Source organism: Protopterus annectens, chromosome 8.part0 (assembly GCF_019279795.1).
Source record: "Protopterus annectens isolate FY-2018-M chromosome 8.part0, PAN1.0, whole genome shotgun sequence".
Taxonomy (NCBI): Eukaryota; Metazoa; Chordata; order Ceratodontiformes; family Protopteridae; genus Protopterus; species Protopterus annectens.
Window position 1 is genome coordinate 1,559,257,945 of NC_056741.1, and position 12,633 is coordinate 1,559,270,577.

General features: G+C 38.1%; 1 protein-coding gene across 1 annotated transcript in view; it reads left to right on the plus strand.

The window, feature by feature from the left end:
• Nucleotides 1-12,633, plus strand: part of LOC122809546 (neurogenic locus notch homolog protein 1-like) — a 2,715,638-nt gene that overhangs the window by 269,750 nt on the left and 2,433,255 nt on the right. The gene's annotated exons all lie outside the window — the stretch shown is intronic.

Consider the following 12,633-nt stretch of genomic DNA (forward strand, 5'->3'; position numbering starts at 1 on the left):
CACATAGTCCTTTCTAATCCTCTTCAGCTCACACTATGAAAATGGTCCACATAGTCCTTTCTAATCCTCTTCAGCTTACACTATAAAACCGGTCTGCATAGTCATTTCTAATCCTCTTCAGCTCACACTATGAAACCTGTCCACGTAGTCCTTTGTAATCCTCTTTAGCTCACACTATGCAACATGTCCACATAGTCCTTTCTAATCCTCTTCAGCTCACACTATGAAACCTGCCCATGTAGTCCTTTCTAATCCTCTTCAGCTCACACTATGAAACCTGTCCACATAGTCCTTTCTAATCCTCTTCAGCTCACACTATGAAACTGGTCCATAGTCCTTTCTAATCCTCTGCAGCTAACACTATGAAATTGGTCCACATAGTCCTTTCTAATCCTCTTCAGTTCACACTATGAAACCTATCCACATAGTCCTTTCTAATCCTCTTCAGCTCACAGTATGAAACCTATCCATGCAGTCATTTCCAATCCTTCTGTACTCTCACAGTTAACAAGTGTTTTGTCAAACCCAATCTTACCATGTTTGTGTATTAATTTCCATTTATGAATTTTACATTTCCTTGTTTGTCCCATCCACATGGTTTGCATTTGCCATTACTTTTACTGGTATATGAATTATAATTACTTTTTTAGTTTTCCATCTCTTATCTGCCCTAAACAGCCCCCTCCTCTTCTCACATCCTCATACAGTCACTGTAAGATTATATTACATATTTTTTGCTGTTTCTAGCAATAAATCTGCTTTGTCAGTGGTAACCTCCAGAAGCACAGCCAATATTAAATATGTGGTCTTGTCGACAATTCATCAACTGTTGTAAAAGCCATGTCTTCTGTTTAATCCATCCCTGTGAGTTAACACCGGCATCTTGCTAGCTGTCTAGATGACCTGCTGAACTTGTTCCATGTAAACTGACTGCTGCAATGATTATGGCATCTTGGATTCTTACTTACATTAGTCTCTGTCATTAAACTGCTCCACAACTATTTATTAAGTTAATTTTTTTTTAATTATATATAGAGAATAACATTAACAAGTTATAATGAATTCAGAAGTTAATCAAGACAAATCTGGTCTTTGATGGGCCTTGGTTATGAGGCACTTTAAAACATTTAAATTTGAATTTTGTTAGCAATAGGTTCTTAAGGAGAAATTTAATATAGACTGTCAGTATTTCAAGGACAGTGTATCTTGAAATAATTTAGTAATTAATAATTTATTAATAGGCATAGATATTGTAGGTGATATGGTTTGGTTGGAAGGAATTTTTCCCCATATAAATTGGGAAGATCTGGAACAAACTCACAGTTAACATTAAACAATTTGCATCTTTTTTTAAACATATTTTTATTTATTTATTTAACATTTGTTTACCGGGAAAGTCCAATTGGGTCAGGAACCCATTTTCAGTGGAGGCCCTGCGAGAAAAGCTCCAAATGATACATGAAAGTTAAGAGAATTTACATGAACAAGATAAAAAAAAGTATTAAAGCACACATTACTAATAATTGAATACTAAATAAGTACAGAGAGGTAAATGCAAAAATAAAAAATAAGTACAGACAGGTAGATACAATAATAAAACATGTACTAAATTAAAGTAAAGTGGTAGAGTGCAAACCTTTTTTTTTAATATACATCAGGTAGGAGTAAGGTAAAAATGAGGCTCAGAACATTAGATGCACGTAGATGCTTAGAAGGATGGGAAAGTTAAGGGTGTAGAAACATGGAAAACCTGTTAGTTCAATATGCTAGCGGTTAGTAGATGAGATTCCTGTTTAGGGAGAGAAAGGAAAGTCCCTAGAGAGTGAATGAAGTCTGCCTGTTAGGGAAAGAGCAGGAGCAGGTCTGATGACATAGAAAATGTTTTTTAGGGTGTGTTTGAAGTTGTTAAAGCTCTCAATGGTAATAATGTCTGTTGGCAGAGAGTTCCACAGCTTGGCGGTGGCATGTGAGTATAGGCACTGTCCAGCTCCTTTGCTTGGAATGTAGACTGATAGGAGTTGTTTGTTTTCATAGTGGTGGGCTCTTGTAGGTATGCAGGGCTTTAGGACAGATTTAAGGGTTAGGCAGCTATCAGGTGTATATATCATTTTATGTGCAGAAGATACCTGTATTAGGCTTAGGTGTTGTGTGAGTTCGAGCCAATTTAGATTTTTCAGAGCTAGGCAGTGGTGGGAACAGTAGAGGTAACCTGTGGTGAATTTGGCAATTTTATGGTGGCAGGATTGGAGCTTGTTTTTAAGAGAATATTGTAAGTTGGTGTATAAGGGGGCTGCATATAAGAGTGAGGGAAACAAATAGGTGTTGGTGAGGATTTTTCTGATGGAGCTATCCAAGAAAAGTTGTTTGTCTGTAAAGTGTTCCTAGTTTGATGAGTGTTTTTTAATGCTATTGCAGATGTGTTGTTTGAAAGTTAGTTATCTATGGTTACACCTAGACGCTTAGCTGTGGGAACTGTTTCAGTTTCTGTATTATCCTGTGAGAATATTTTAAAGTCAGATGAGACTGGTTTTGTTGAGAAAAGCAGTTGTTTTGTTTTTTTAGGATTTAAAAGTAGCTGGGCTTCTCTCAGCCATGCCTATATTGAGGTGAAGGTGGCTTGGGTGAGTTGCTGGAGTTGTTGTATGTTACTGGAGGAGGAAATCATGGTAGTGTCATCTGCGTATTGGATAATGAAGCTAAGGCGTGTTGAGGTATGAAGGTTGTTGGTGAAAACATTGAAGAGTAATGGTCCAAGTATGGACCCTTGTGGTACCCTTGTTATGTTGCTTTGATATTGGGATCATTTATTTTGCCTTTTGCCGCACTGTTGGTGGTTGGATTTTTTAAACATCTTTATTGAATTACCACTTAAAACATAGACGTGTATATATTAATAGAAAATAATACAAACAATATTAACATTTACATGTATTATTCATACGTTTTCATTCTATAAGTTTATAAGAGCAGCATTTAAAATCTATCCCTATTTTTGGGCCTTTGCCCCACATTATTTTAGGCTTTGTCCAGATTTCTTGTGCTGAGAAGTTGAAAGCTACACTTAGGACTCTCCTATCCCTTCCTCTGTTTATATTCTAATATCAATCACTGGTAGGGAAGGCAGTCCCTAACCTGCTGTCCAAATGTTTTATTGGCGTCATCCCTCCAGATCCAGATCCAGCACTGGGTAACCTAGGCAGTTGCGTAAGGCCCACTGTCTGGGAGGGGGCCAGATGGCCGGGGGGGGGGCTACCTCAACATTTACTTTTTTAATAAAAAAAAATGACATTTCTTCTTCTTTAAGGGCATTTGTTGTTTTTTTAAGAATACCCTCTGTGTTAATGCACACAGCTGCTGTTGCTTCTTCTGTTCCCCATCCATCTGCAGAATTTAAACATGAAATGTAACAAATGTTTCTTCTGGACATGGAATTTATGCCTGCTTCTGCCCTGTGGAATTATGATGGAAGGTAAGGTGTGTGTGTGTGTGTGTGTGTGTGTGTGTGTGTGTGTGTGTGTGTGTGTGTGTGTGTGTGTAATACCGTAGCTAGGAATGGGCAGGTTAATTTATTTGCTCAGGCTCAAACCCTTTACCTCAGTCACAGGAGACAAGAACCTGGATTCTCTACACCAACTACCAGACTACTCAAAATATATCTATATGTGTGTGATATTTATCAAGGAATTGAGTTTCAATGTATTTTCAAGGAATTGTGAGCTTCAAGGGAAGAGAAGTTGCTCATGCTAAGTCTGCTTTCATGTGCAACTGTTTTGTTTAGCAAATGGTCATCACTGCTTGTGTTACTGAATTTGAAAGCAGTGTTAGTAGCAGAAAAGGTGGTAGCATACTTGCTTTTGATGCAGAAGGCTGTGAGTTCTACTCCCACACCATGTAGAGATACTGTGTTGCACTTTGGGGGTTGCTACAGACCTGAGTGTGACTTTCTTTGAATGAGATGCCTAGTAACTGAACCTGTTATCAGTTGGGCAACACCTTTGCCATTTGTTTAGCTAGTAAAGCCATAAATACTTTATAACCATGATTTAAAATTGAAATGAGTCTATATGAAGCTGGGTCTGATGGGTTTTTACCCTCTTTGGGTAATACAGCTGGTTTAGCATTCTTACAAGATGCTGCCACTTCCCCTCCTTTTTAAATATTTAACATAATTATCCGGATCTTTACCACTTTCTTCCCTGCTAACTCCAAACTTCACAGGAAATCTTTCTGTTCCTGGAGACACCCCTGTTGATTATAGTTGTAGTTATACATGACCGTTTTTATCTTGTCTCATAGGTTTACAGGTTCATAGGAGGTTACTAGGCTAACAGGCCAAGGGCCTTTACAAGCCTAGCCATATCTATCCCAGATTACCCAGTTATTGATACTTAGGTGAGCTAAGTTCACAGAGGTATGTACCTATGGTAGGGTAATTAATGCCGACTACCTCTCCATGAGTGAATTTATAATTACCCATCCATTGGTCCAGGTTGCGCTTGAAGAGGGTCAGGAAGGGGCTTTGCTTTACATGAATGTGGAGCTTGTTCCAAAGGAGGGGTAGTCTCTGGAGATATATCTATCTCTCCAGCATGATTTCTGCAAGGAGAGGCTAGGTTGAGATCCTTAGAGCAGGTGACCCTCTTGAAGTTTGATTTATGAATATGTAACATTTCCATTAGGCCAGATCAGAGACTTCCTTGTAAGCCAGATACAGATCACCCCTTAGTAACCCTTAGGTGCCAGAATACAGTGATGGGGCTTTCGGTCTTTCTGATAAGAATTTGTTTGTGTACCCTGTATTTTTTTGGTGAGAAACCTCTGAGCTCTCGACATCTGTTCATGTGTCTTGTGAGGTACATGCAAAAGGGTTCATTGTACTCAATATTTGGTCTGATGAGGGCTGAGTACAATGGAATTATAATGACACTAGATCTAGATGCCATGCCTTTACTTGCGAGATGTGCCACATAGAACGATTTCCTCAGCACTCTGAACACATGATGGTCAAAGTTCAGATTGCTGTCAACCTGAGTACCCAGGTTATGTACCACTGAGTCTCCTCTTAGGCGGCTGCTGCCTATATCATAACTAGCAGGGGTGTTAGCCTTCCCAAAGGGAATAATTATGTATTTTTTTTGCATTTAACTTCAGTTCATGGCTTTGGCAACAATCATTTGTCTGCGTTAATCCTTTCTGCATTATATTAGTATCATTGGGGGACTCGATGATTGCTCCCAATTTCCAGATGTTGGCAGACTTGGTCAGCCACAGGCCATCCACATTTGCCCAGACTTCTTAGAAATAAATTCCAAGGAGTAATGGTTTTGACACTAAAACCTGTTGTATGCCACTGCTGATTGGCCTTGTGCTAGATGTGAATTCTCCCACTTGGACAGTATGTGGCCTATATGTGAGCCATTTGGCTATTCACCTGGTGATGTAAGGGTTAATTCCCAACTGAGAGAGCTTCTGTATAATGCCTGAGTGGGGGATAGTGTCAAATGCCTTGGTTAGGTCAAGGTAGGCAGTATGCACAGTCTTTCCCTCATCAATGGCCTTGGTGACCATGTTGAAGAAGTCAACCAGGTTGACCAGACAAGATCTACCCTTAACAAATTTAACTGGGTTGGGTCCAGAGTCTGGGGGTTACCTACCTCCTTGTTAATAAAGTCCAAAATGATTCCTTCCATAGCCTTGCAGATGAGTCTTGTCAGTCTTATAGGTTTATAATTTCAGGATCAGTTGATGGTCAACCTTGTGCTGAGGGATGATTGTTGTTGTTCTCCATTCAGTTGGAACATAGCCAGTCCTGAGGCTTTGGTTAAATAGGGATCCAAGTGTGCCAGCTAGGTCATGTTTTAAGTTTTTTAAAAGTCAGCCAGGGATGTTGTCTGGTCCCGCTGATGTTGAGTTTTTTGATATTGATAGGGTATCTGGCCTTTCATTTATTTCAAAGGAGACTGTTTTATGGTCCAATCTTACCAGGGGGGATATCACATTGGAGAGGTACAATGCTCCGTTGCTCCCCCATGTTAGTGAGTATTATGTCCAGGATATTTCAGACCTTTGTGTGTGGGCTGACTAGCTGTTCAAAGGTATTTGCATTGACAAAGTCCAAGAACCTCTGAGTCTGCATTTTTGTGGTCATGTATGATCCCCAGTCAATGGTAGGATAATTAAAATCAGCCATGAGTAAGGTGTTGGGCTACAAGGTAAGTGACTCCAGTAAGTCCAGTAAGTGGTAGGCTTTTCCTGGTTCATGGTAGGTGGAATACCTGTAGCTGGCACTGATGTGGTAAGGGAGTTTTCCTATTTTTAGTTGGACATGGAGTAGCTCGAAAAAGCCATACTGTTTGACCAGTCTCAAGTTGTATGTATCCTTAATGAAGATGGATACACCTTCTCCTTTGGTTCTTTCCCACTCAGTTTGTGACTTGAATGTATGGAAGACATTGTAGCCCTGAATGGTCGGAGTACTTTCCACAGCTTTGAACCGTGTCTCAGTGAATGCATAGATGCTAACATCTTCCAAGGTGAGAAGTGCTTCCAGGGAGTGCAGTTTCTTGTTAAGACTCCTAGCACTGAGCAGCAGTACCTTGAGAATATTCAGAGAAGATTTTGCTACATTGGGAGGTTGGTTGTTTTAACACTGCCTAAAAAAGGCACAATAGGAGTGGTTAATGGCTTTGCCAGTATTTAAAAGCCTAGAGGAGACATGTGTAGACTATCTTTGGCAAAGCAGCTTGGCCTGTTGACTATGTCTTTCCAGGCTGACAGATACTGGATACCCTTGGACTGACACCAGAAATGTATCCAATTGTTAAAGTCAATCATTTTTTGTTTGTATTGTGGCATCCTTTTTGGTGATGGTAGAATGCTGTTAATGGGTAGGCTCATACCTGCCTGTGACACAGTCTGAGAGCTCAGTCATGTCTCTCTTCATATAATCCAGGGATGTATGTTTCAGGTCATTCACAGCCACATAGACTATGAGGAGTCTTATTTTTACTTGGGGTTGAATGACCTGAGTGCTTCAGTGACTTCATGGATCCTGACACCTGACAAGCAGCTAACTGTAACCTTCTCCTTGTCCAGCTTGGTGAGAGCCACATCCATGTGTCTCACTATGGAATCTCCTGTGACTAATCCATTGGGTTTAGTGGTGAGAAGTCTTATGGACTTGTTCATTGAGACACTGGTGTGCACTACTATGTGTTGTGATTATTGCTGGCTTAGTTGTGTGTTGTTTCTGAAGACTGCATTTCGGAGGCCTCTGAGCTTTTGTTAATTTACTAGTGAGCACCTCTGTATATATGGGTTTATTCTCAGATCCGTATTTAGTGTGGGAAGTTGTGTGTATGTGCTGACAACCTGTTTGGTATTATATGTGTCTCTATGTGAGAGTCTTGTCATCAATTTCAAAGTGTAACTATATCTCTCACATATATTATTGGCTTGGTTTAGGAGTAAGTGGTTGTCAGTATACATGAGACAATTGCTACATTGCCTCAGGATGCCCATGTCCAGCAGGCTGGCCAGAGAGATGATGGGAAACTATCTATCCAAGATAGCAGGTTTTTACTGAGTGTTATATTGGGTAATGGAGTGAGTTGTTGTGACAAGACAGTGCTGGTATTCCAGGGATTAGGTATGAGAGCTATACTTGTGTAGTTTAGGGTTATCCAATAAAGCAACATTGCTCAGTGCGCAAGTGGGTTGCTCCTAGAGCAGCAACATGCTGGGATTGGTTGCACTGATGGTAGTTTAAGGTAATACCTGTCTGCAAGTCATCTGTGTATATGCAAGGCACTACCCACCATTGCTGCACAGAGAGCAGCACTGCACAACTGCAAGGCTTACATATTATCTGCAATAAACAAGAATAATGCAAGCTACCAATCAGGAAAGCATACAATGATCCTTCCTCCATCAATCCCCAACTCAGACACATCTAGATCCTCACAGTTCTAACACAAAGGTGCAGGAAAAAGCCCTCTTAAAGTAAGATGGCTGGCATAGTGCTCAAGTGGAAGAAACCCACAGAGTCTAGATTCATCAGCCCTGAATCTAGTTGATATGATGTAACCAGCTACTTAAAGCAGCTGTAACAATACAGTAATAAAAGTGCAGACATTTGGAAAAAATAACAGCAATGAAACAGTCAGATAAGTGCAATGAAAGCTTAAATTGTATTTATTTTCATTTTGTTCAGTAGTGGATGGCTTGGAATTTAACAGAAACACTCTGTTCCTCTGGCACAATCACCAAACGAAAAGCAGCTTTTAACTACTAGCTGTTGAACCTCATCTTCCTCTAATCTTGGCATAATTAAGTATTCCATAAATATTCCATTTGTGCTCTTTCTTGGTTTCCACATTCCTCAATTCTGTACAAATGTACATAAAGTTTCCAAACTATCTCTAATACCTCTATAAGATCTGTTGCTGTTTTCTTGTTATAGGCTCTTTAAGTTTAGTGACAACCCTTTCCATTTTCTGTTGCCTAAGTCATTGTGTTATATGTTTGTGTGCTTTGAAGTTGTAAAAAAATATTTGTTAAACAGTAATCTTTCTGAACTCATGCAAATTATCCAAATACTCCCTTATTTTCCCTTTAGCACTCTGCAGCTGATCCTCCTCTTGTTCTGTGAGATTCCTCATATTCTGTACTACTTTAACGTTTATCAGGCCCTTTAAATAACTCTTAGTATGTTTTAACTGTATCTTCTTTTCTTTTATTTCTACCCTATTTTAAGCTCCATTTTCATGTTTACCACTCACTAGCTATTCCTTCTGAAGATATTTCTATCTTTCCTAATAACTGTCAAATGATTTCCACTACCTATTCCTTAAATTTCAATCTTAACAAGTAGGTGGGAAAGAACCAGTGTATCATTTTCACTTCATTACCCTGCATTTTATCTTAGTTTTTATTGGTGCATGATCTGATTTGGTTATTAGAGGTCTGTCAAAGCTTTCAATTAAATGCACATACTCCTCTGAAATATAATTTCTATCGCGTTTTGCTCAATTATTGTATCTTGGGGGTGATATGAGACATTTGTCTGAGTTTTTACTACTGAATTCACATCTTTCATACCAAATAGTTTCATAAATTTCTCCAGAAATCTACTCTCTTTTGTTATATTTTCCCTTCCATGTCCCCCCGACACATCCTCACTATTGCAAATCAAGTTCCAATTCTCACCTATAAGTAATATTCCATTTCTCACCTGTAAGTAATATTTTCCACTGAACGCTGATTATTTGTCCCAAAATGCTCTTACTTTGTGTAATAGCAGTTTTGGGAGGCATATAAGCACATACCAGTGTAATCCTCCCCTGCCAATAACCCCTTACTACCATAAATCTACAATTTCTGTCTTTTTCCCTTCATTCACTATTAGAGCCCTACTGGCAAGCCAAACTATTACTCCCATTTTCCTTTGTCCCTGATATTCTGCTGAATAGCCATTCTGAAATCCTTTCTTTGTCAAATTTACATACTCATTTTGTTATAAATTTGTCTCATGCAGCATTGATATTTGCACACTACATTTCTTAATATAATTGAGTTCACTTTCATTTTTGTCTATATGCACAAGGCCATTTGTATTCCAGGATATTATGGATAAAGTAACCATTATGATAAAAAGCTACTGTTCCCACCTTTTATACTTGACAGTTTTTTGAATGCTAATTTCCAACTTTTGTTTTACATGATCATATTAATTTATGCCAGGCTTATCTGTTGTACATTTGTTTCTTCTCATCTCTATTTGAACCTATGGCACATTTTTCAAACCTTTTTGCTTTAATGAAACACTCAAACAAAAAATATGTTTTCAGACCCCCCCCCATTCTATGTTAACTTAGAGCAAACTCACAAAACTATGTACATTTTCAATAAATGAAGTTTAATCTTCCAAATCAACAGCTGCACCACAAGCTTAACTTAATGTTATAGCCTGTGTTCCAAATTACACTGATTGATATCTGTTCTCTCCTCCTGATGGAAAAAACAGCATGTATGCTTTCAGAAAACATACAATTTGTAACCCTAAAAAAGTGCATTGACTACCTTTAAAATTAAACTAAATTGTGGACTGTTCTATTAATGTTGGGTTGGATACTGTCTTATATTCACGTCCCATAATTTCAAACTTTACTTTTCCCTGTAGTGCGTATCATGGTAGCTTTAAATTTTGCATTTCCTTCAGAAAAGAATGTTTACAACTCTCAAGATTAATTTATTGTACCTGCAGACAGCTCATCTACATGAAAAAGTAGTCAGCAGTGATGAAAAATCAACTAACAACTTTGCAGATACATGAAGGAGTCTTTGTAATTTTTTCTCAGAGCAGAATGTACAGAATTCCCATGGCTAACTGCCTTCAGGTATGGACTTCTTGTCTGCTACTGAGAGCATTTGCTAATTGGAAAAAAAAACAGGCTATCCTTACAGCAACAAGGTAGAATTTTCTTGGTTTTCGTAATTTTGTCTTATTGTACAATCCTATTTGCGTACAAGAAATCATTTATAGCTTAAGCCAAGGACAACAGGGACTATTATCTTAATTCTACATATAATGTAATGAGCACACTTTCATAGCTCACCCCAGCAGACCAAGATCACTGCATTATATTAACTTAACCTTGCATCTGTCCAGCCTTTCTTATCTTGTTATACTGTAAAGCTTATATTTCTTACAGCTTACGAGAAGTACTTATTTACTTTAATATCTTTAATATGTACAACAGTCACTGAAAAGAACCCTACACACACACACACACACACACACACACACACACACACACACACACACACACACACACACACACACACTTACTTTATACTTCTGACTGCACACTATACCAAACTACTTTACAATATAACTTGCAAGTTATATCATTAAATGCTTCATACAAATACTAATAAGAACAACAATTGTTTTACTTACTGTTACTTCTTTTTCCCCTTTAGTATCCTTCTAAACATTAATGACATAATGTGGGGTATATTCTTTACAGACCACCCATAATTTAACAAAGTCAGCAAAAGTCCAGAGTACTGTCAGCCTCTTAATTTGCAATGATATATTTCACAAATGGAATTGATGCTTTCGAGTCTCCTATTTATTTACTAGTTTCAATGTTGCTGATCTTCTTCCTGATCATCTGCATCTCCCTACACCAGACTCTGGTTAAAGTCCAAGGTACTCCTGACTCTTCTAGACAACTCCTGTACATTTTTTTTTACTCTCTCTCTTTCTCAAAACATTTTCCTTTGGAACATTGGAAAATGTTTAACTGGTTAAGTTTTTCTATGAGCTTTATTGAAAGAATAATGAGAAGCAAGAACCCCCTTCTGTTTGCTGTTGGATAAACTTTATTTCCTCCTTGGCCTGTTCTATAAAAAAAATGTCTTTGATCTCCAGGAAAAAAATATACTGAACACTTTTGGATACAGCTGCTTTCCCCAATTGCTAGCATAAAATTGCTTCTCTTCTATCAGTACTACAAGGAATAATAATTTTCCACAAACACTCTGTTGTTTCCAATTTTAGTAGCTTTCCCTATTACAACAGTTTTGTCAGGATCAACTCTTTCTGCTGATATGATTGCATCTTTACTAATACAGCTCTTGGCTGCTTTCTCATGGCCAGGTTTTGGAGCATACATTCAATGTGACCTTTCAGTTAACAAATCCTGCTGTGAAACACCAGTCCAGTTTCTTATTGTTGCTTTCATAAAATTAACACAGTCTTTTCCTACTGATTTCTCTGGTACAGCAGAAAATCTCAGGTATTCTATGCATGCTCTATCTTCTTACTCTACTATTTTTTAAACAACTCTTCTTGAGAAGACATACTTGGCTAGCCTTTTCTTCATCTCACCTTCTGAGTTTTTGGAAGTTTTATTGGTCTATCTGAATAGCTAGTTAAAGCTTTTTCTCTTTTTTCTAGACTTCTGCTATTTGAGTTGATATATTCCTTCAATATTCCATTTATTTTAATTACCACTGAGTTCATTTGATTAGTTTCTTCCTGTAAATTATTTAAAACCATCTCTTGATCCAAAACTGAAGCCTAAACTGCTTCTTGTTGAACAGTTGCAGGATTCTTCCCAACCAGTGTTTTCTCTTCCTTTTTTTCCTAGTTGATTCTCTTTCTGGCTCTACAAATTTCTTCTTTGCTGGCATCCAGGCATTATACTTACTAGCCAGTAATTGAATTTTACCCAAGCGTACAGTTTCACTGATCCTTTTTTTCTCAGTTTTTGTTTTTACACTGGGAGAGTTGAAATAAAGCTATTGATAACTGTGCAGCCATCTTGGAAGTCCCAATAATCAGACAATCTGCTTCTTTGACTAATTTAAAAGATTAAAGTTTGCTGACATTGGGGAATAAAGTGCTTTGGATTTGTACTTTAAGGGCAGGATTTATAATGACCTCTTATAAGGTCTTTAGCCTACCGGAACAACCTCTTTCTTACCAACTCCTCTAGACATACCCTGGCAACTACCTACCTTCTACCTACACTACTCTACAGCGCCCCTCTCTTAACTAATCTGTCTTCTTCTATCATCTCTAAACTTGAAACTTGCTATAATAAGGTCTCTAAATTTGCTACT